At 50.6% G+C, this 24,691-nt stretch overlaps 1 pseudogene; it reads left to right on the top strand.

The window, feature by feature from the left end:
* The first annotated feature begins 3,862 nt into the window (after positions 1-3,862).
* On the top strand, positions 3,863-4,616 carry LOC122476189 (annotated as a pseudogene).
* Positions 4,617-24,691: the final 20,075 nt, after the last annotated feature.

The raw sequence follows: 24,691 nt of genomic DNA, 5'->3' as shown, positions 1-24,691 counted from the left end.
AAATGTAAAACTAAGCAGTTATTTCCTCCATTCTGGGCAAATGACCCCAGCAAAACCAAATGAGCAAGGAAGTTGGAGGTCAGAGGTTTCCCAGACACATTTTCTTGAGACAGGATGGTCCCCTCTATAGGGTGTGATCTCTATCTCCAGGCATTAGTGAGGGCACGCTGTGCTAGGATAGGCTAAGATGTGGGCAAGAGAAGGTTTCTTGGAAGAGAGCTGGGACTGTAGCCAAGTTTCAGGTAAAGTTGATCTTCCTTAAGGAAATTTGACAACAGGCAATGAGGCGGTTAGTTGGGGTATGATCTTCCAAGAGTGCCCTCAAACCCCCAAATGGGTTACATTCCTTTTAGCCTCAGAGGCTAAAACACAGCATCCCAAGCAGCCTCCAGGCTCTGAGCTGTCAGCACAGAGCCCGACGCGGGGCTCGAACTCACGAACCGTGAGGTCATGACCTGAGCCAAGGTCGGACGCTAAACCGACTGAGCCACCCAGGTGCCCCCAAATAAATTATTTTTAAAATGGAGGCGACAGATGTGCGTGAGAGTCTGTGTATGTGCAAGTGTGCATGCGTGAATGTGTGTGTATGTGTGTGAGTGCATGTGTGAGCATGTGTGTGAGTGTATCTGTGTGTGCACATGTGTGTCTGAGTGTGTGAGCATGTGTGTGTGTGTATCTGCGTGAGTATGTGAGCACTGTGTGTGTGTCTACGGGAGTGTGTGAGCATGTGTGCATGAGTGTGTCTGTGTATGTGTGCATGTGTGTGTCTGTGTGAGCATATGAACATGTGTGTGAGTGTATCTGCATGACTGTGTGAGCATGTGTGTGTGTGTGCATGTATGTGTGAGTGTATCTGCATGAGTTTGTGAACGTTGTGTGTGGTGAGCATATGTGTATCTGCATGAGTGTGTGAGCATGTGTGCGTGAGTGTATCTGCGGGAGTATGTGTGCATGTGTAAGTGTATCTGCATGTGTGCATGTGTGTGGGTGTGTGTGAGAGCATGTGTGTAAGTGTATCTGCATGAGTGTGTGAGCATGTGTAACTGCGTGTGTGAGCATGTGTGTGTAACTTTGTGTGTGCATGTATGTGGCTGTGTGCGTGTGTGTGAGCATGTGTGTGTGTGAGCATGTGTGTGTAACTGTGTGTGCGTGTCTGTGGGTGTGTGCACATATGTGTGTGTTGTGCTGAAGGCCGAGAGTCAAAAGAGACTACGTGAAGTCTGAGGGTAGCACAGGAGCGGATCAGAGCCGGAGGCATCAGGAAAGGATGTGGTCTGGAGCAGAGGTGAAATTAACCTTCAAGAAGCAAGAAATGCTCAGTCCCATGAGGCACAATAGGTGGGAATACAGGAAAAAGAACAACACATCAAGTTCAAGGACATGCATCATATGTATATAAATATCATGCTGCTCTTTCTAAAACTAAGAAGCAGCAGACAATCCAGTAAGATACGGTTCCTCCAGACGGGCTGTATGTCAAGTGAAGTGCGATTATTGATCTCTCTCCCTAATCGAGGGATGGCTCTTTGTAAAGAGAAAAAGATGGAGAATGAACAAGGTCAAGGGCAACCCTTCAGTCTCAGAATCCCTGAAATAAAATGGCCCAGAAGCAGGGAAGACAAAACAAGTCATGATTGTGTTTACTTTGTGGGCTTTTGGACCAGGGCAACATTCTGAGCACAGATTTGGATTTCACTGCCCTCTTCCCATCTTGCTTTGTTTTGTTTCCAGCTTTCGTATTATGGAAACTTTCAAATATAAATTTGGCAGAAGAAGATAATGAACACTTGTATACCCATCACTTAGATTCAAGAAATGTTAACATTTCCCCTCAACTGCAAATATTATATACGGGTCTGTGTTTACCTGTGTGAATTTACTGCTGAACCATTTGAAACTGAATTAGATATCATATTTAGCCACTAAATCCTTCAGCCTGCACCTCCTAGAATAGGGGGAAAAAATCTCCAAATGGCCTTGATACTTTTTTCACACCTAGGAATATTATCAAAAATACCTGTTACCTCCCAACATCCAAGCTACAGTCAGATTTCCCAAACCAAGTAACAGATGCTTTTGTAGTTTCTTCAAACTAGAACCCAACCAAGGCGTAAGCATGACATTTACTGGTACCTTTTGTAACTTACGAAATTTTTGTAAAGTTTATTTATTTATTTTTGTGAGAGAGAGAGGGACCGGGGGAGGAGCAGAGAGAGAGTCACATCCAGGCTCCGCACGGTCAGGGTGAAGCCTGATGCGGGGCTCGAACTCATGAACTGCGAGATCATGAGCCAAACTGAAACCAGGAGTCGGACTCTTAACTGACTGAGCCACCCAGGCGCCCCTATTTATACCTTGTGTCACTTTTAAAACAGAATAGCGCCCCTCCCATAAAGTGGCCACATTCCCGAGGTGCTGTTTCTCGTACCGGGGTTTACCACGCTGTGACCCCTGTACTCCCCACTTACTGGCACTGTGGACCGAAGTCCTAATGAAACACGCGTGAAACATTTCGCAAGGGTGCACTCAGCAGGGGCACACGGCTGCCAGCCGTCCACTGTCAGCGGGGCTGACTTTGATGAGATCGGCTCTCTCTGCTTCAAAGCTACTCTTAACCCTTTGCAAAGAGCAAGGAGTCCGCCGTGCGTAGCCTCACCCGAATACCTGCTTCCTATAGCCTTCCACCTACGTGTGGGCTAGCGGCAGGTGCCACGGTGTTCACGACGCCTCCTTCGTTAAGAGGCCGGCAGCACACAGGGCAATTGGGTGGCCTCTGACTCTTGGTTTCGGCTCAGGTCATGATCCCGTGGTTCATGAGTAGAAGCCCCAAGTTGGGCTCTGCACTGATGATGTGAAGCCTGCTTGGACTCCTCTCTCACTCCCTCTCTCTCCGTCCCTGTCTCTCTCTCTCTCTCTCTCTCTCTCTCTCTCTCTCTCTCTCAAATAAATAAGTAAGCTTATTTTTTACAAACAGGCGGTCAATGTGGAAGTCATTTGGGCTCTTCACCAACATTCTGTTTTCTTCTTCTTTCCGAGTCCTTGACAGGTGTATTAGTCAGTTTGGGCTTCAGTAACAAACAATCCAAGATCATGGGGGCTTATCACAACAAATTCAGTCAGCTCCCAGGACCGAGATTCAGCCACTGCTCTGCTGGGCTTGGCTCCGGGTTCTGGATCAGTGACCCATGGCGCCCAAACCAGGTGTCCAAAGGAAGGAGCCGTGGCTCCTGAGGGCCCACTCTTCTTTTGCTGGAGGGCAGGAGTGTAAAGGAGGAAGTGAAAGCCCGACACGCCTCTTCGAGCCTCTGCTTTGGGCCAGCGTGCTGTCACAGCCACCACAGTCCTCAGCCACAACAAGTCGTACAATCAGCTACTCGGTCCCTGGCGGAGAGGAGAAAAGTACTTCCTACAAAAATTACAGGATCTGCCACAATGGGACAGAACTTTTCCACCCTCCTAAATTTGGACATGGCCGCATAACTCACGTGGACCGATGAAACATGAGCAGACGTGTGGGTGTACTTTCCAGCACCTTCCTTCCCACCGCCTCAGAGACCAGCGGTGTTCTAAATGACGGAGTCTCGGCCACTGGATCCCTGTGGATCAGAACACCTGCTAACCCAGAAGCAACACACAGTGAAGATGAAAAATACTCTCTAGTTTTTTTGTTGGTTGGTTTGGTTTTAATTTTTAATGTTTATTTATTTTTGAGAGAGAGAAAGAGGGCGTGAGTGGGGCAGGGGCGGGGAGAGAGAGAGAGAGAGAGATGGAATCTGAAGCAGGCTCTAGGCTCTGAGCCATCAGCACAGAGCCCAATGCCGGGCTCGAACTTACGAGCCGTGAGATCATGACCGGAGCCGAAGTCGGATGCGTAACCGACTGAGCCACCCAGGCGCCCCTAACCAACACCCTATTTTGAGCTGAGCTCTTTATTACGGATCAACCATGAGCTCCCCGATTTGTCAGAATTACTCTACCAAGGTAGAGGCCGCCGTCCACACCTGGTCAACCTGCACCTGTGGGCCTCCTACACGTAGCTCTCTCTGGCCTTCCATTTCCACGTGATGATGTGGCTCTGGAAGGCGTGGGCCACTTCTGCAAGCTGGTGGGAAGAAGCACGTGGGCACTAAGCGTCTCTTGAAGATGCAAAACCAGTGCGGCAGCTGCACCCGCTTCCAGGACGTGCAGGAGCCGTCGGAAGAGGAGTGAGGCCATGGAAGCCGCCCTGCTTCTGGAGAACGGCCTGAACCAGGCCCTTTTGCACCTACAGACCCTGGGTTCTGCAGGCACCCCCGGCTCTGTGACTTCCCGGAGAGCCACTTCTTGGATGAGGAGGCACGAGTCATCAAGAAGACGGGCGACGCCCTGACTCACCTCTGCAGGCTGCCTGGACCCCAGGCTGGGCTGGGCGAGTATCTCTTCAAAAGGCTCCCTCTCAGGCATGACCGGCAGCCTCTGAAGCCCCCCTGACAGCCCCCTGATGCCAGGGCTGGTGCCTGGACCTCTCTCTGCAGACAATAGGCAGCTTTATAAGCATCCTGGAGCCCTCTCCCGAGCCACAGACCAAATGGAAAAAATAAAGATTTTGAAGAAAAACATATATACATATATGTATATCCAAGGTTTTATACGTGTGTGTATATATATAAATTTTATAAAATATATATATACATATACATATATATAATCTTGGATTCTAACACCACCAACAGCTTTGTGTATTTGCTTTATTCTGCAATGTACATACAATAAGCTCAAAATTACAACATCTACAATAAAATGACTGAATGATTTCCTGGAGCTCCCTTTACCCTCGGAAAACATGCCACCACAATATGTTCAAGAGTCCTGTGTGCAAAAGACACCTGAAATCATTCCTTTTGCTGGGTAGTTCCTTCTTCTCTATCACACACGCAATCCGTCTGCACTGGGAGCCGCCGGCCGCCTGCTCAGCCAGCTGGCCTCCAGCGTCATCACAGCCATTGTTCTGTCATTTGCTCCCAGACCAAACTGTCTGCTGCCACAGAGCTGGCTATGAAAAATGCTAGGTATTTAACATCCCCGCATCAATTTTAAATTAAAAATCTTTTAGTTCATTTCTTTTGAGAGAGAAAGAGAGCGTGAGAAGCAGAGGGACAGAGCGAGAACCCCAAGCAGGCTCCGCGTTGCCAGTGTAGAGCCCAACCTGGGGCTCGATCTCACGAACCGCGAGATCGTGACCTGAACGGAAATCGACATTCGGACCCTTAACCGACTGAGCCACCCCCCCAACACCACTTGTAACGAACTCCTTCATCATTATAACTCTTTTTTCGATGACTCAGTAGTCGTATATATTGTGAAATGATCATAAGAAGTCTAGTCACACAGTTACAGACTTGTCTCTTGTGATGAAAACTTTTACGGTTTACTTCCTTTTACGCTTTCAAATATATAATACCACCTTATTAACGATAGTCCGTACATGCTATCCATGGTTATAAGTCCTGAACCAGATCTCCACGACTGGACTGGCGAATGCAAAACTTCCAGGGGGGTGAGGACGTGACTCCAGGGAAGACGGAAAGAGCTTCAGGAGAAAAGTCTGGAAGCTGGCTGTGACTGCTGGAAGGGGAAAGGCTAGTAATGGACATCCAGTGCTGGGGATATGTTCTGGGTCAGAACCTTCAAATGTCTGAGGGTGTGACATTCGCAACAACACAGATGGACCCGGGGCATTATGCTAAGTGCAATGTGTCAGACAGAGAAAGACAAATACGGTTTGATTTCATTTATATGCGGGATCTCAAAAACAAATGAATAAACAGACAAAAAGCAGAATCAGATTTATAAATACTGGGGGCAAACTGGTGGTGGCCAGAGGAGGGGTGGGGAGTGGGGAGATAGCAAATTGGGTGGAGGGGAAGGGAGGCTCCAGGCTTCTAGGTAGGGAAGGAGTAAGTTAAGGGGATGAAAGGCACAGCAGAGGGAACACAGTCAATGGTGCCATAATAGCCTGTAGGGTGACAGATGGCAGCTACACTCGTGGGGAGTGTGGCATAATGGACAGACTTGTAGAATCACTATGTTGTACGCCTGAAACCAGCCTAACATTGTACGTCAGCTATACTCAACTAAAAATGTCTGAGGGCACGATCAACTGTGTTCCAGCCCAACAAAAACTCAAAAAAGGAGGAAATGCGTTTAACCTACAACAGAAAAACAAGACAGCAATGCCAGTTGTAATTTAGCAGTTATCGATCTGACGATTTACCCCTGTTAGCTCATTTAATCCCTCCAACGACTCTATGTGGTAGGTCACAGGACGACCCGTTGCTGATGGGGAAACTGAGGTAACTTGCCCAAAGTCATTGAGAGAGTAAATGGCAGAGTCAGGCCAACCACGTCTTGTCAGAATCCAGTGCATCGAGTAAGAGGCTCGTCCCCCAAGAGCCAGGCGTTTGGCAGTGGGAAAGTGAAAGGATTATTCGAGACAGGCAGGACTCTTTATTTCCTGTACAAACTAGTGATAGGGGCTGTTGGGGGAGCCCTCACACCACATTTTCAATTCCAGTGAAGCCACATAATCACTTATGTGACTGTGGAGTGATTTTCTTGCTCAGAAACCGGGCTTACCAAATTCTACTACTCAAGTTACAACCGTTCTAAGTACAAACCACTTGATATTCTGAGTGCACCTGTGAGCACATCCACTCGGGGGGGAAATGATGAGGTCTCAGGGACAAGGTTGGTGTGCTCTCGTAAGCGCCTGTTTTTGTTTGGTTTTGTTTTTTAGATTTTTATTTATTTGCCGTGTATGGGTGACTTGAGACTCTTCCACACTTGGGCTCTCAGTTTCTCTTCTATCCAAGTATTTAAACCTGGGCTCCGGGCACACAGCACGGGTTTAGGTGGGAACAACCCTCTGATCATCCGGGGCCAATTTTATAAACCAGGTAACGACCACAGGGTGTTCCACCCACAGATCCTACGTGTCCAGGGCAGTCTGCCAAATGGAACGTAAGAAATTAAAAAGAAGCAAATTCCGTGGGTATAAAGTGGTGACAAATACTCTGCTTCTTGGCTGTCAGTATCGAGTCCTACCACTGAAATTCATGGCCTTTCCTGCCATCCCAGCACAAGACATTAAACCAGGTGCCTATAAACACCTGTCCCAGGCTCCCATCTAACTCCTGGGCTACAACCATGCAGTCAGGCCATGCAGAGAAAAAAAAAAGTAAATGGATGAATAAATGAATGCATGAATGAAACAACCATTATTCTTCTGTTCTGTTTGCTCTTGGTGGCTGTCGTTATTCAACCGAGGACAGGACTGCCAAGGAGGGTGGAAAAAATCTGGGGAGAGAAGGGAAAGGCCAAGTTCAATAGACAAGTCCAGCCGATCCCACTCACAGAGAACAGAATAGTCTGAGAAGGTTTGCTAAGAGCAGCGGCCATATTAATCCAAGTGATAATAGTTGCTATCCCAGAAAGCCCCAAATCCCAGCAGAGCTTCTGCTCACATTCCTGTCCCATGTAAGTGTCCTGACCAGGCAGGTCTCCTCCAGGGACTCACATGCCCCATTTCCTTCCATTTCTGTGGCCATTTCACCTTCAAGATTTGGTTTCCAGCATCGCTGTTGACATCCATGTCTAGTAAGCAGCAGACAAGAGAAAAGAAAGTGGGCAAAATGTATTTGCTTTTTAACCGCCTTGGCCCCTAGAAGACACACGTCAATCCACTCATGTGCCATTAGCACCCAGCCCCAACCAGATACAAGGCCGTCTGGAAAGGTGGCCCTTGGATGGGGAGCATGAATTTTTGGTGGAAACTTATCTATGTCATAGTAGCTTCAAGAGGATTTGTCAGGATCCTGTCCTAAGAATATGTGTTTGGGGAAACATTGCACGAGGAAGGAATCCAAAAGAAGAAAGGTCACAGACTGCCGTGTCTCAAAAACCCTACATCTGGGCAGAACAAATCAACCTCTGTCACAACTGCGAAGTCAGGAGCAGAAGACCTTCCTTGTCTCCCTGAATGCCTTGCTCTGCTCTGGCATTCTCTTGACAGGCATTTGCTGCTTCCACAGTGACCCCAAGCTCTCCGGACGCCTCTAGTGACAACTCTGCTTCATTCCCTGAAGACATGGCTGGGTGACCAGCTAATCAGGAGTGAGGATGCCCACAGGTGAGTTGGGTCCTGTCCTTGATACATTGGGTTTTAATGTTTCTTATCTTCACAACCTGAGGACTGTAGAGACTTTGGATCCCACAAGATGATTTAATCATGCTGTCACAGTCCAAATCGGCAGCAATTTGACAAGCAGTCTTTGGGAAACCCTTCAATCACAATACACAGCCTGCGATGTATGAGCAAAGTCAACCCCAATACTGAAGCACTAGTAAATAATAATAAAACACTGAAACTAATAATATCCCTGTCACAAGCATAGTTTTTAATACTTTACAAGGCCCTTTCATACCCACGTACAAATGCAAACAATGGCATGAAATAGGAAAAAACATATTATTTCTATTTTAATGATGAGGACACAGACTCAGATAAGCTAAATGGCTAGAAGTCACATCTGGTAAGGAGTCAGCAAAAGACAAAAGCCAAGGTAATTTAACTCCTGGTTCAGTGCTCTTCCAGAATTCTGGAGAAATGAGCCTTTCTTGTGAAATCCGATTATTTCCAGGGTATGTAGAAATCTGTCTTTCAAGTTACCTTCTAGCAAAAAGTAGCCTGTTGACCTGTTTTTCCAACCTGGTCTTGCATTAGAGGTGCCCTCCCTTGTTTTCTCTTGGACACATATTACCTCTAGTTTATGTTCTGATTTTTCTCTTTCTCCACCTTGAATATTGCTGATGATCTGGGGGGAGAAAATGGTTTTCATTTTGATTAAAGTTACCTGGTCGGTATTCCTGCCTTTACTTCTCAATCCACAGACAGCTTCCCACAGTTGCTGCTGTCCTGCCCAGCCATCCCTGCCAACCTGCACCCCATGGCAATGATTCTCTCCTTCCCTTTCTCTCTCTCTCTCTCGCTCTCTCTCTCTCTCTCTCTCTCTCTCTTTTATCCTGAAAGCTGTGGGAGGCGCACTAAGCCAATGGTGTTGAACAGGGCAGGAAGGTGGAGTGAGGGCCCGTGACCTGATGTGGTTGAAAGGGGACTGTACCTACACCCACAAGAAGGGAGCAAATCCTTTGTCACCTTCCCATGCAAACCCAGTGAGCCACACAGCAGGGCCCAAATGGATTTGCTCCGGAGACACTCTGCCTCACCCGCTCTCCTTCCCCAGATTCTCAAATGTGTTCCAGAGACTCTGTTCAACCCCATCCCGTGTCCTTCCTCTTTTCCACATCCTTAATTCTTTAAACAACTTTCCATCGATCTCTGTTCTTCCTTTCCTTTCCTTTCCTCATTCTGTTTTTCCAGAAGTTATTTCCTAACTGGTCATGCTTGATCCTGAGATTTATTTCTGTTCATTGCTTCCTCCGAAACCTAGCACATTACAATTCTAGAAATTTGTCCTATGATATTTTGTGGCTCCAAAACTGAAGGTGTCCCTGTAGCACTGGGCTTGGCAAACTTCGGGCTGAATCCAGCCTGTGGTCCAACTCTGTGAGGATCCCAAGCTAAGGACAGTTTTCATATTTCTTTAAAGGATGACAAATCCACATAATGATGTACGTCCCACAGAGACAGAAGAGCCCACAAAACCTAAAACATTTATCACCTGACCCTGTGCTGGAAACGTTTGCCAGCCCTTGTTCTAGACTCTGGAAAACTTCTCGTCTATTGCCATCCTCGGGTAACTTGATTATTTTCTGAGGTCCTCTCGCCAGTTTGAAAGCAGAGGATACAGGGCAACCAATGTGCACCGGAGCTGGAGCCAGAGGCCCCTACTATTTTCCTCCATGCGGCACGACCATTATGAGAAGAGTTTAGGATTTCTTTTCATTTCAACTTACTGTCTGGGGGGTTGGTCATAGAGAACAACGCCTCAGATCACGGCCTTTCCATTGCCAGTGTATCTGGGGTCCACTGGACAACCAGCAGAGGAAGAGAGAAAGAGTTGATATGGTTGTGCGGGAGAAAGGTCCGAGTAACTTCCTCCTGGCACATCCCAGGTGGTGGGATCCCCGGAGCCTCACCAGGAGACACATCGATGTTCCTATTTTGCCATTCCAGTGATGCGTCCTCGCTCTGCCCAACCCTCTGTTAGCAGGCCGAGGTGTCCCTGGAGAAGTACAGAGCCTGGGAGTTGTGATGGCAGCGTCTCCAGGGATGGGGATGTTGGTTATGCCAGGGGGCGTGCGAATTTGTAACAGCATATCCCGGGAAAGCCTCCACTAAGAACCCTGAGCCTTAGGAGGGGAACGTGCTCTCTGCCAAATAGGATGCGAGCAAAATGGCAGAGAACCAACAATACACGGAAGCAGGTTCTATAGCCAAGACCCACCTAACTGCAGGCACGTGCTAGCTGTAGAACAGGTAAGCCCACAGATGGCGAGACGGGATTCGAGAGAGAAACATAAAAACAATGACAACAGGGGCGCCTGGGTGGCTCAGTCGGTGGAGGGTCCGACTCTTGATTTTGGCTCAGGTCATGATCTCACGGTTCGTGGGTTCAGCCCCCAGTACGTGCTCTGCATTGGCAGCATGGAGCCTGCTTGGGATTCTCCCGTTCTCCCTCTCTCTCTGCCTCTCCCCCATGTTCTCTCTCTTAAAATAAATAAACTTAAAAAAAAAAGAGAGAGAGACCATAATAATGTCAAGGGAGAATGACCCTATGTGGTCCAAATGTCACTCTTACTAGAATGTAAGAGACTCCTACAGTAATTTTCACCATTACATGAATGGTTAGGTTATTAAGTCTATGTGAACTGAAAATCTTAAGCAAGTTCCATGCTCAGCGCGGAGCCCGACATGGGGCTCGATCCCACGACCCTGGGATCATGACCTGAGCTGAAATCAAGAGTCAGACACTCAACCAACTGAGCCACCCAGACGTCCCTGTTCCTCTTTTGTCTAGAGCCCTTGTTGAGGGCCACATGGTGATAGAGGACCAGACGACAGAAGGACAGGGGCAAATACTGGGAGGAAGAGCACGGATGAAACACAGCGACCAGAACTCTGATTCCGGGCAAGTTACCCACCTCTCTGTGCCTCACGTTTGTCATCACCAAAGTCAGAGCAACCTCCATTTTCAGGGATCTTGTGAGGACTGGAGACTCTTTCTCTGTTTCTTTTTTTTTTTCTATTCATTTATTTTTGGGAGAGTGCAAGCGGGAAAGGGGCAGAGAGAGGGGGAGACACAGAATCCGAAGCAGGCTCCAGGCTCCGAGCCGTCAGCACAGAGCCCGACGCGGGGCCCAAACCCACAGACCGCGAGATCATGACCTGAGCCGAAGTCCGACGCTCAACCAACTGAGCCACCGAGCCTCAGTCTTTCCCTAACGTCCCTGGCTGGCAGCGGATGGTCTGGAGAAAAGGGGGAGGGTGTGCAGGTGCCAGGGGCTCGCGCCCCAGGAAGCACGGTGGCCTGGGCCTCGGCAGTGCAAACTTCCGTGTCCCTCGGGGATGAGAGATTCCCAAACCGGCACTTCTCGCATCAGTCCCACGGTGACTATGGCAGCTCCCGGCTGCAAAACCCTCCCAGTCTGGGCCAGGAAGCACCAGCACAACACGTGCCAGTCAAACTCCCCCGTGCACTGCTTGCCAGGGACCCCTCGGCGCCCCCTGCCTCTCCTGCCCCTCGCTTCAGACCTCCTGCTTGCGACAGTCTCAGCCTCCGCAGAGCCTCCAAACTCCTCCACCCACGTGGCGGGAGACACTCGGGTCTGAGAACGGGAGTCGGTGGAGGAAGAAACAGAACGTCGGGGAAAACGTGCGGCCCAAACCGCGCTGGCCTGAGAGTGTCCCCCGTTTCCCGCCCCGTGGCTGGCTCTGTGTGGGGTGACCACGCGGTAGGTCTGTCCCCACCTCTGCAAGGTCTCTGACCCCAAAATTGGTAGAATCACTGTGAAAGCGGTGCCACACACCTGGGTGATAGGAGCCCCCCCCAGGACGGAGCCATCTCGTTCCCAAGCACACAGTCTGAAGACCCTTGCACGAGGAGATACGAGAACCTTCCAGCAGCGCGGTTCATAATAGAGAAAGCCTGGGAACGAAGCATGTGCCCCGCGGAGGCCGGATATATTAATAAATTGTGGTGTCTTCATATCATACATCGATGAGCGTAAACAAACTGTTGTGCCTCGAAGAACGTGGGTAAATCTCAGAAAACACAGTCATGAGGGAACAAAAAGAGTCATAAGGGAACTGTGTATATTCAGTTTAAAAATAAGCAAAACTAGGTAACTGATTATTTCGGGCTAACTGCGTTTGAGATAAAACATACAGAAAGCTAAGGGGCTCGAGGGTCACCCGTGGGGGCTGGGGGCGAAAACCCCAGTTGTCAAAACAACTGCTTGGGACTTGAGTGTTTAGTTTATGATTGTAGGTACACGTTTTAAACTGTTTCTATATTCTATATACATTTGGGGGTGTGAATGGTTTATTTCACGGTAAAGAATTAATGTCACCCAGGGGGCGCCTCGGTGACTCGGTCTGTTAAGCGCCCGGCTTCGGCTCAGGTCATGATCTCGAGGTCTGTGGGTCCAAGCCCCGTGTCGGGCTCTGTGCTGATGGCTCGGAGCCCGGAGCCTGCTTCCAATTCTGTGTCTCCCTCTCTCTCTGCCCCACCCTCGCTCACTCTCTCTGTCTCTCAAAATAAAGAAGTAAACATTCATTTAGCTTTTTCTTTTAATATTTTTTTAAATTCAAATCCCAGTCAATAGGGATGCCTGGGTGGCTCAGTCGGTTAAGCCCCTGACTTCGGCTCAGGTCATGATCTCGCGGTCCGTGGGTTCCAGCCCTGCGTCAGGCTCTGTGCTGACAGCTCGGGGCCCGGAGCCTGCTTCGGATTCTGTGCCTCCCTCTCTCTCTGCCCCTCCCCACTCTGTCTCTCTCTCTCTCTCTCTCTCAAAAATAAACAAACATTAAAAAACAAAAAATAATAAAAAAAGAGCTAATGTCACCCAAATGAGCACGGGCCACTTGGGCAGCCCCCACTCTCCTCCACACTGCCCTGAGCACAGCAGGGGCACCAGGGCGGCCTCTACAGAAGAGCCAATTCGACCAAAAGTCTGCGGCAGGTGGAAACGATGTGCAAGATGCACTTTTTGTGCAACACACAGCAGAACTTGACCTCGGCCTGTACTCACTCCTCGGGCCTCCTTTTCTCTGCATGGCGCCTACATACGCTCTCTTTCGCCCATCTCCAGCTCCTCCGGAGCCTTCAGGAAGCCCCTCCGTCAACCCTGAGGATCCGCTCTCCCACCTCGGGTGGCCCACCGACCTGCCCGCTCTCGCCCCCACACAGGACAGGCCGACACAGGCAGTGACACAGAATTTTATGTCTCATCCCCAAAACAAATAAATAAAAAACCCCAAACCGGTAAAGGTCACGACTAACACCTTCCAGAAAACAAAAGCACAGATGCGTAGGAACCCACTGGGGTCAAAAAGAAGCAGAAACCCAAGAAGCACTGACACATGAAGCCGCTGAGGATCTCACTGGAGAACAGAAGCCACCGCATCCTTCCCTGGTTAATGGTCTCACCTCGTTGTTCAGGAAGAAACCAGAACGGCTGGGTGTGCAGCCCTGTGTCTTCCTTGTAAACCCACCTGTTAAGCCTGTCTTTCTCCAAATCTCCCCAAATCAGTGCACGGCCATCCGACGACTCCAGTCGGAGACGTGCCCGGTTCCCATTTTATCACCGTTCACACCCGCACACCGGATCACATCCGCCGGTCTGGTCAATCTGTATCTTTAGAACATCTCCAACCCACATCCCATTATCCCCAGACAGCAGCGTCCCCCTCCCAGCCATGATGCCTCTGGGCCAGCCCACGTCTCTCTGCACAACCTCACTGGCCTCTCCAGCCTCCCCAGCCATGGTCCTTCATGTGGCCCTTTTACCCCACCCCATGGCTGGGGGGCCCTGGTGCTCCTGCTGGAGAATTCCCAGTCCCCTCCCGCCTCACCAACTGGCAAAGACTTCCTGTTCATCCCAAACAAAGTGGGGACAGCTGTCAGTCTCTTCTTTATTCCCTTCATAACACACTAATCACCAAGGCAGCCGCCCCATTTCCTGTTTCTGCCACCTTCCCGTCTGTCCTGTCAGTCTCTGCTACCTGCACACACGCCTCACGAGGGTCAGGACCTCGTGGGTCGTGGGGATCATTATTCTCCCAGTTGCTAGCACCGTGACTGGCATAAAAGAGCTGCTAGAGGTGGTGACAAGCGAGAAAGTGACAAACCCATCATAAGCCACAATACAATCACTTCAGCCTCAATTAATCCTTCGCATCTTCTGTGTCAGTCGTTGTGTGGGGGACGGAGAGATAAGGGACACGCGATACCGCACAGGGAACACCATGTCAGGATCGCACAGGATGTGACGGAGGGAGGGCATCGGGTCCCCACGGGCCGGGTGGGGAGGGAAGGTGGGAAAGGTGACACAGAGGAGTCTGGAGCTCGGAGGATGTTTTAAGTCACCAGGTGCGGAAATGGAGGACATTCCAAGGGCCGAGAAGATAAAGTGTCCCGACCTGAGGAGACGTTGCCCCTCATGGCTCTTCTCATGGAACCCCACCCCAGCTGGACCTGCGTGCGCCACGGACAGGGATGCTGCCCTGGGGACGCTCTCCTGTCCTTAAGCCCAAAGCAGACACAGGTGCCACATCTCAGCCCTTTGCCTCCAGGGGGTCCCATCTTTATCTCAGACAAACCCGAATGTAAGACACAGGCCACCCCCTATAAGACACAGGCCACCGCCTCACCCTATAGGACACAGGCCACCCCCTATAAGACACAGGTCACCCCCTGTAAGACACGGGTCACCCCCTGTAAGACACAGGTCACCCACCTGTAAGACACAGGCCACCCCCTGTAAGACACAGGCCACTCCCTGTAAGACACAGGCCTCCCCCTCCCCTATAAGACACAGACCACCCCCTGTAAGACACAGGTCACCCCCTGTAAGACACAGGCCACTCCCTGTAAGACACAGGCCACCCCTGTAACACACAGGCCACCCCTGTAACACACAGGCCACTCCCTGTAAGACACAGACCACCCCCTGTAAGACACAGGTCACCCACCTGTAAGACACAGGCCAAACCCTGTAAGACACAGGCCACCCCTGTAACACACAGGCCACCCCCTGTAAGACACAGGTCACCCACCTGTAAGACACAGGCCACCCCTGTAACACACAGGCCACCCCCTGTAAGACACAGGTCACCCACCTGTAAGACACAGGCCACCCACCTGTAAGACACAGGCCACCCCTGTAACACACAGGCCACCCCCTGTAAGACATAGGTCACCCACATGTAAGACACAGGCCACCCCCTGTAAGACACAGGCCACCCCTATAACACACAGGCCACCCCCTGTAAGACACAGGCCACCCCCTGTAAGACACAGGCCACCCACCTGTAAGACACAGGCCCCCCCTGTAAGACACAGTACACCCTCTCCCCTATAAGACACAGACCACCCCCTGTAAGACACAGGTCACCCCCGTAAGACACAGGCCATCCCCTGTAAGACACAGGCCACCCACCTGTAAGACACAGGCCACCCCTGTAAGACACAGGCCTCCCCCTCCCCTATAAGACACAGACCACCCCCTGTAAGACACAGGTCACCCCCTGTAAGACACAGGCCACTCCCTATAAGACACAGGCCACCCCTGTAAGACACAGGTCACCCCCTGTAAGACACAGGCCACTCCCTGTAAGACACAGGCCACCCCTTATAAGACACAGGCCCCCCCTGTAAGACACAGGCCACCCCCTCCCCTATGAGACACAGACCACCCCCTGTAAGACACAGGCCACCCCTGTAAGACACAGGTCACCCCCTGTAAGACAAAGGCCACCCCCTGTAAGACACAGGCCACCCCTGTAAGACACAGGCCACCCCCTATAAGACACAGCCACCCGCCTGTATAAGGGAAAGACTTCAAGCATCAGGAGTGACCTGGAATGCATTCCCTGAGTGCAAGTTTTCTACGTGAACCTGAATGAGAAACTCACCTCAGAGTTGACCTCTCCAGCGTCCCGGCTTCACCAGCGTTCAGTGAAGCAGAGCTGTCCAGGAACCTTCTGGAACTGTGTGTCAATGAGAGGCCCCTGTGGCTGTCCTTTTAACGTTATTCTATTTAATCCTTTATGATTAGGTGGCAGGGCAGGGGGAGGCACAGAAGTAGAGAGTAATAGCCAGACCCTGAATATAACCATCAGTTTCTAAGATCTGTGGATTCACAGGTACCATTTCTGAATTATACTCAGCTAAGATGTTTTCCACACCAAGGGCTTGGAATTCAGCTTTGAAAACAAGCAAAAACAAATTATAATTAGAAGGACCTTTAGAAATATTACTGTTCACCCTTCATTGAGACTCAGACCCATATATTAAGACTAAACACGTAATCAAGACGCTTGTGATGGTTAATTTTACGGGTCAACTTGACCGAGTCGTCAGTGCCCAGATATTTAGTCAAACATTATTCTGCTGTGTCTGGATGAGATTAACGTTTGAAAGGATGAGTTCAGGACAGCGCAACACCCTCCCCAAGGTGCCCTCCCCAAGGTGGGCGGGCCTCACCGAATCCGTCAAAGACCTAAGCAGGACAAAAGGCAGATAAGGCAGAATTATTCTTCTCTGCCTGACAGTCTTGGGGTCGGGACATCAGTCCCCTGCCTTTTGAATTTCTACTTGGGCTGGAACTTCCATCACTGACTCTTGATTCTCACACTTTCGGACTCAGACTAGCATCATACTCTCGGCTCTCCTTGGTCTGAACTCGGTCTCTATCACGGTGTGAGCCAATTCCTTCTAGTAAATCTCTTCTCCTCCCCTCCCCTCCCTCCCTTCTCTCTCTCTTTCCCTCCCTCTCCCTCTCCCTTCCCTTCTCTCTCTCCCCCTCCTCCCTCCCCTCCTGTCCTCTCTCCCTCTCTTCCTCTCTCCCTCTCTCAGGCACACACACACAACACACACACCCCACTGGTTCTGTCTCCCTCGAGAGCCTACCCTGTTGAACGGCCTCCCAAGGGAACCACCACACCAGCCTCCACAGCCTGCACCATCAAGTCTAGGGCTGGTCGGACAGCACGCCCTTGGCCGCCTTCTCCAGCCGGCCCTGCCATTGTCCCGTGGGGCTCTGGGTCCACCCGGGAGGCCTGTCCAGACTCCTGCCTTCTCCCTTCTTCGCCTTTGCCATCTCTCTCAACCTTCTCTTTCCTTCGGCTGCAGCCAGCGTCTTTCTTCATGTGAAACGACGCAGCCCAATACCGTGCTCGGGGAATAACCGCCTATTATTACAGCCAGTTCTCTGACTTAGCCCAGGGTTTTGTCGACTTCTGACCCAACCGTTCGCCCCTTCTGACCTCACTTCCACGCACATCTGGCTTCACATCTACGGCCATCTATAGAAAACCACCACTCGCCAATATCCTAACCCCCCCGAGCCTCTGCCCTTCCTTTGCATTCACGCCCCTCTCCCCAGATTGTAACTCAGACATGTCAACAGTCAGCGCTCCCCACTCTTGCCCAGGCTGCTGGAGAAGATCACACAACTATCAGCTAGTGACAGCAGACTCGCTCTGCACAAACACGCGTTTCCTCCTCGGCTGACTCCAGGTGTCAATAATAATTACGTCAAGATTTCTCCACTCTCCTCAGATATTTGATCCCTCTACATCTAAGTTCGGTCTCAGAAAATTATTTATATTCCTACTTCACGGAAGATACAGAATCTAATTTTCTAACTGCAGTGGGTCAAATAGTGGCCCCAGAGTAGACACCCAGATCTTCAAACATGGGAACCGTGACTTTTATTTGGAAAAAAAAAAAATCATCTTTGCAGGTGCAATTAAGATAAGGATCTCAAGGTGAGATCATTCTGGATTTAGGGTGAGCCTTAAACCCAGTGGCGGGTGTCTCTGTAAGAGAAAGGCAGAGAGAGGTCTGGGACCCGGAGAAACCAGCCATGTGGAGACAGAGGCAGGGATTGGGGGTGTGCAGTCCCAAGCCAGGGAACCCCTTCGGGGAAAGTGACACCTTGATGATACGTTATCGAGACTTCCAGCCTCCAAAACTGTGGGAGAATAAATCTCTGCAGTTCGTAAGCTATCCCATTTGGGGTAATTTGTTACGGCATTTCTAGGAAACTAGCAACACTGACCGACTTAACACCTGCCTCCAGGCCACCCTGTCTTCTCTCTCTTCAGTTACAAGGACAGAGGTGGCAACGTCCTGTTTAAGTCTCCAGCTGGGCTGCGGATCCCACAGCAAGACCTTGGGGTTAATGGCACAAGTCTCAAGACAGATGCCAGGCCCTGACTCCCAGCCCGCCACTTACCGCAGGACCTTGGTTCCTCCCACAGCCCACCCGTGCCTCAGTTTCCTCATCTCAGAAAATGGGACGCTAGCAGCAGTCCCTCCCAGCGAGGCTTTGTAAACGAGACGATGCTCTTAGAATGGTTCCTAAATACGGAAGGGCACCATAACTTTCCTATTAATTCTGGCTGCCTCCTTAGGGACTCAACCACCTACTAACTACTCCCTCTTGATCCTTTGCGCGAGAACTTCCACGAGCAGCGAAACATTCTCAACCAACCCCTTTCCAAAACTGACACCTCACTCCCTCATCACACCCGCACCTTCAGCTCCCACCGCTCACACCCCCAGACTCCAATTCGCGAGGGAGAGCTTGGCTTTATAAACTCCCTGCGTCCACGTCCTCACCTTTCCCCACTGTGAACTCCCAGAACCCCTCTGCCTCGCCACCGGGACCGCACCTGACGAGGCCGCCTATCACTAAATCCCACAGAAAACACCAGTCCTTTTTTGAGCAACATTTGCACGGTGCCACAGGCACCCTTTCTAGAAGCTTCTCTCACCCGGCTCCACAGCAGCCCTCCTGGTTTTCTTCCTCTCTGATGGGCCTCATTTGCTGGCTTCTGCCTCCGGTAACGATTCCTTAAGTGATGGGGTCTTCGGGGCTCCTTCTTGGCCGTTCTTCCTTGTTCGCTCTACATTCCGAAAGCCCTTGACCACACGCTGCACATCCATTTACTCTCGACAGGTGGGTGACTCCTAACTTGTGCCTCTGGCCCGATTTCTCTGCAGAGTGCCAGGTCCTCGCTGGCATACCTGCCCCCCCCACGTGACAGGTCTCAAATTCAGCACATCCAAAGGGGGAACACTCGTCCCCCAGGCCCTTCTGAGAATCTGCGTCTCGTCCTGTACTCCCTGTTTCACGAAGTGAAGCGTCCGTTCCGTCCTCTGCCCAACACAGAAAGCTGGGTGCCATCCTGGGCCGTTCTCCTTCCCATCCCCCTCTCACAACCAATTTCCAGCAAGCTTTCTCCACCCACGCAACCTCTCTCAGATCCATCAATTTCTCTCCGGCTCCACTGCCCTAATATAAGCCCGGCCCACATCACACATACTTTCGAACTCATGCCTGATCAGGCCTCCCCTCCATCCTGCTCCAAATATCAGCTAGAATAACCTTCCCAAAATAGAAATCTGAGTGTGGTCACCATCCCCTTACACATACACACTTAAAATCTTTCATTGGTTGGTATTTGCTCCATTTTTAAAAAAATTTTTTTAACATTTATTTGTTTTTTGAGAGACAGGAGAGACAGAGCATGGGCAGGGGAGGGGCAGAGAGAGAGAGGGAGACACAGAATCCGAAGCAGGCTCCAGGCTCTGAGCGGTCAGCACAGAGCCCGACACGGGGCTGGAACCCGGGAACCACAAGATCATGATCTGAGCCGAAGTTGGACACCTGACAGAGGGAGCCACCCAGGCACTCCTGGTATTTGCTCTTAATATATAATCTTGGGGGGCGCCTGGGTGGCTCAGTTGGTTAAGCGGCCGACTTCGGCTCAGGTCATGATCTCGCGGTCCGTGAGTTCGAGCCCCACGTCGGGCTCTGTGCTGGCAGCTCAGAGCCTGGAGCCTGTTTCCGATTCTGTGTCTCCCTCTCTCTATGACCCTCCCCCGTTCATGCTCTGTCTCTCTCTGTCTCAAAAATAAATAAACGTTAAAAAAAATTAAAAAAAAATATATATATATATAAAATCTTGGAATAAAATCCAGAGGTGGGGGCCAGGGTGAGTGAAATGGGTGAAGGCAGTGCTGAGCATGTAATGTACAGCATGGTGAGTATAGTTAATAATTATTATATTGTATATTTGAAAGTTGCTACAAGAGTAGTAGCTCTTAAAAGTTCTCATCACAAGAAAATAAAAATCCTAAGTGTGTGTGGAAATGGAGGTCAACTAGACTCATTGTTAAGGGAAAAAAAAACCCAAACACTTTAAAAAGGTTTATCAGCCTCTCCACAATCTGACTCTCAGGCTTCTGCCCCATAGCCCACCCAGCATCTCTGTGTTCTCGCCTTCGGTCACGGGTTAATACCTCTTCTTCCAGGAAGCCCTCCATAACTCTCTGGCTTCCAAGTAGTCCGTGACACCGTCTGGACTTCCCCTAGCGGAGAACTCAGCAGAAGTCTCGTCGGGATGATAATCAAGTGTTTTCCACACTATACAGCAAGCTCCGTCTGCCAAGGCCAGTCATGACCGCCTCGTTGCCCCCGATGGCCCCCACCGGCTTCCAAAACTTCTGTCACAGAGCAGGCACTTAATGGAGACCAGCTGAGCAAATGAACGAGCACTGCTTTTCCTGTGAATGAGTCAGTACGTCGCTCTGACTGAATTCCCTATGAGTCATGACTGAATTTGTATATGTAAAATGACCATAATTAAGAGTTATTGACTGAATGAACGGAGAGGAAGCAATTAGAGCGATCTGTCCCAGAATTCTCCCATAGTGTCAGTTAATTTGAAGGAAAGAAATTATGGAATGAAAAGCTGGACACCAGGAGCAGTTTCGTCGTGGGACCTAAGCGCCCTGGAGAAAAACCGTTAACGGACACGGCATTCTGGGCCAGTTAGACTATAAAAAAGATCACTTACGGCCAACTAGAAGGGCCCTGAAGGGCCAGCTTGGACACCAGGAAGAAATGCACATCTAGTTAAGGAAACGAGGCGGGAAGTTGGGCATAGGAAGGGCTGGAGAACTAATCCCAGATCTGAGAAACTCCGAGAAGCACATCTCATAACCTGGACAAAGTTGGTCTCTGTAGCCTAGACTTCCCACACCTCTAACCAACACTCTTTTTCTTCCCCACGCTCTTTCTAGGTAAATCTGACATTTTACTTGTCGTCTTTCAAAGATGGATCACGGATGAGGTTTACAGACAACACATGCCCTGAAACAGGGGACGTGTGGTCTTTGGCCAAAACCAAGGCAGAAAAGAACGCATTTTGGTGTTCCTGCTTTAACACGAAGGAGGAAGGTAAAGAAGCATCTACGAAACGCCACTCCCGAATCAGAGGGTGCATGCCCCGGGCGAGAACGTGGACGTCCCAGAGAAGGAAGGCTGGAAAAACCCGGCTGGCGACGTTGCGAGCGCTTTCCAGCAGGTGGCACCCTGAAACAACTCATGCAAAACACAGGCGCCCACGCCCGTGAGTCACATCTACATTGGAAGCATTAAAATCACCTCCCTTTTGAGATCTATACATTCTGATCACTCGCTCGGGAGATTGTGGAGTCTATGGCCTCCGTAAAGCACACACACACACACATGCGCGTAGACACATTCCCCCGCCAGGCAAAAGAGTGGCAACGATACTATATTATGAAAGCAAACACTAACAAGCCCGACGTACAAATGTGCACATAGAGGTACGTGAATGGAGTCTGTTTCTCTGGGCCAATCCGTCTCCTCCAAATGAGCTCTTAAAACCGTCCAGTAAACACTCCACCTCCCTGCTGCGTTCTCACTCTGTTCACAATGACTAACCCAACACCGTTCCACGCTCTCTTCAAACATCCACCGTCCTCCTGGTCCCACCTTCTCTGACAACTCAATTTGGAAGGAGGAGGAGGACTTGGGGGAGGATGGCGTGGACTGGCTCTGCCATCAGGTGAGGTCTCTTACCTTCCCGACGTCTGATCTGCACACACGTCCCTTTTTCACCCTCTGTCTGTGCTGGAGCCGTAATAAAGGGGCACCTGCCAGCTTCCCAGAGGTGACCCCTTCCCGCGTGCACGACATCCATTCGCCTCCACCTTCTCACAGACCCTGGCGATCATCCGTGCCTCGCTTCTCTCTCTCTCCCGAATATTCAAACTCTCCCTCTCAACAGTTTCCTTCGTGGATTTCAAGGGGCTCAAGTCTCTGCCACAAACTAAACGGGTGGGGGTCCAGATACAGGCTGGCCGTGAGCTGATCGCTGTCGAGATCAGGGACGGCCCCCTGATGCTCCATCCGGTTTATTTATGAAAGCGTCCATAATCGGACACCTTAAAGTAGGAAAACAAAAAAGGTTTCCTTCTTTGGCTCCCCCCTGCCCTCCAGGTCACCAGCTTCTCGGCCAAAGTTCTGAGAGTGGCCTGGACCTTCTGAGCTCGTCCCTGCCGCGGTCGGCTGCAGTCTGGTTTCTTGTCTTGATGTTTCACAGACGCTGAGACGGCTCCCACCACCAACTGCCACGCCACTTGACCCAACGGTTATGTTAGTTATGACCGCTCTGGACACATCAGTAACACGTGGCACTCCCCCAGACGCCTCCGTGGGCACTGCCTCCCCGGGCTTTGGGAGCGGTGCTGTTCCCGGTTCCTCTCCTCTCCTCTGTTCCTCTTCTCGATGCTGGAGTCGTCTTAGCTCGACCCCGGCCCCTCTCACGCGGCACCTTCCCCAGCTGACCTCACTCGCGCTTTTGGCCCCAAGTCCATCAACATGCCGCCGACTCCCCAAATCAGATCAGCAGGTCAGACCCGACCTCATGCAGACCCGACATCTCTTGGTCATCTCAGAAGCACCTCAAAATGAGAAGCACAAAACAGCTTACCGTTTTCTACCCCAACCTGGCCTTCTTGCCGTGTTTCTTATCCCGGTCGACGGGACGAAAGCCAGAAATCATGGAGCCGCCCTGGACAAGGCCTTCCTCTTTCTATCATTTCCAATCTGTCACCAAATCCTGCACATTTCAGCTCACACGTAGCTCTACAACCCATCTTCTTGCCTCTCTCTCCATCATCGTCCCCGCCAGAGCTGCCCCAGCACTCGGCACTGCTCCTCGGTGCCACCCCGATGGTGACTCTCATCAGCTCCCCCTCTCTCCTGGCACCTTCCACGCTGTTCTCTGACCTGCAGCCGGAGCCAGCTTCCTAAAATGCAAATCTAATCATGCAGTTCTTTAGCTTAAAACTCCCAGTGGTTTCCCCCTGTTTTTCAGAAAAGGACAAAACCCGCTGTAGTTCCTACCGGGTCCTGGGGGGTCAGCCCCCTGCCTCTCTCTCCAGCTCTCTGACTCCATGTCGCCTTCCTTCCACCTGCCCCTCCACGGCGTGACCGCCCTCGCCTCTCTTCATCCGCTCTCCGTCACTGCAAGAACCTGGCACCCCCTGTTCCTCTGCCTGGGAAGCTCCTTCCTGCATTCTCTGCCTCATTGTTTCCTACTGATCTTTGGGACTCAACTCCAGAGTCACTGCCTGGAAGCTTTCCTGGCCTCCGGGAAGAGGTCAGCTCCTCACTGCAGACTTGCTCTGCTCCAGGGATCACCCTTTCACTCACAGCCACAATTTTTAAAAAATTTTTTTCATTGTATTTATTTTAGAGAGAGAGAGAGAGAGCAGGGGAGAGGGGCAGAGGGAGAGAGAGACAGAGAGGGAGAGAGAGAAGGAATCCCAAGCAAGCTCGGTGCTCAGTGCAGAGCCCAACGTGGGGCTCGATCCCACAACCACGGGATATTGACCTGAGCCAAAATCAAGACTCGGATGCTCAACTGACTGCGCCACCCAGATGCCCCCGTAGCCTCAACTTCATGTGTGACAATGTGTCTCTTCTGCTCGGCAGAGTATCCCAGCACCTGGCTCAATGCTTGGCACAAAGTGGTTACTAACTACACATTTTTTGAATGAGAAAATGGATTAGTGTTTATTCCCCGTCAGGTTTCTAGCTCCTTAACCTGTCTCTAGATTCTCTTGTCTCTAGATTCTCTTCCCCTTCATCTCTGAGTGGACGCTCAGTTCATAAGCTCATTTTTAATCTGAACATATTTATTTCTTTGCTTTTATAACTTGGGCACGCCAGGCATCACTTTTACTGTCAGAGTTAAGACCGGCTAGTTATCTTTCGCCCTTACCAAGTGCAGATCTAAGAAAGTAGAACCCAAAGTTTGCACTAGAACGTAGCACAAAGCAGAAGACTTGAAGGAAATGCCGAACTTGGCCAAAGCCACCGTAGGCTCCGCTCCTGACACCTGGGGGTAAGCCACCGCACTCCTCCGCTGTCAGAAGCACACTTAGGGACAAGTGTTTTGAAAACACTGTTAGAAGTTTGCGCATCAATAGAAAAGAAAAAAAGTCTTGTATCCCTACAAGATACATGTACTTGGTTCCACGCCGTCTGCTATCCTGGACGGTACTATTTCTCTCCTCAAAAGCGGCCTGCAGATGTAGCAAAAGAAAGAAAAGATAACGAGGGGCTGTGAGTGATTCCCAGG

This window comes from Prionailurus bengalensis, chromosome E4 (assembly GCF_016509475.1).
Source record: "Prionailurus bengalensis isolate Pbe53 chromosome E4, Fcat_Pben_1.1_paternal_pri, whole genome shotgun sequence".
Taxonomy (NCBI): Eukaryota; Metazoa; Chordata; class Mammalia; order Carnivora; family Felidae; genus Prionailurus; species Prionailurus bengalensis.
This window is presented reverse-complemented; position numbering and strand designations above follow the sequence as displayed.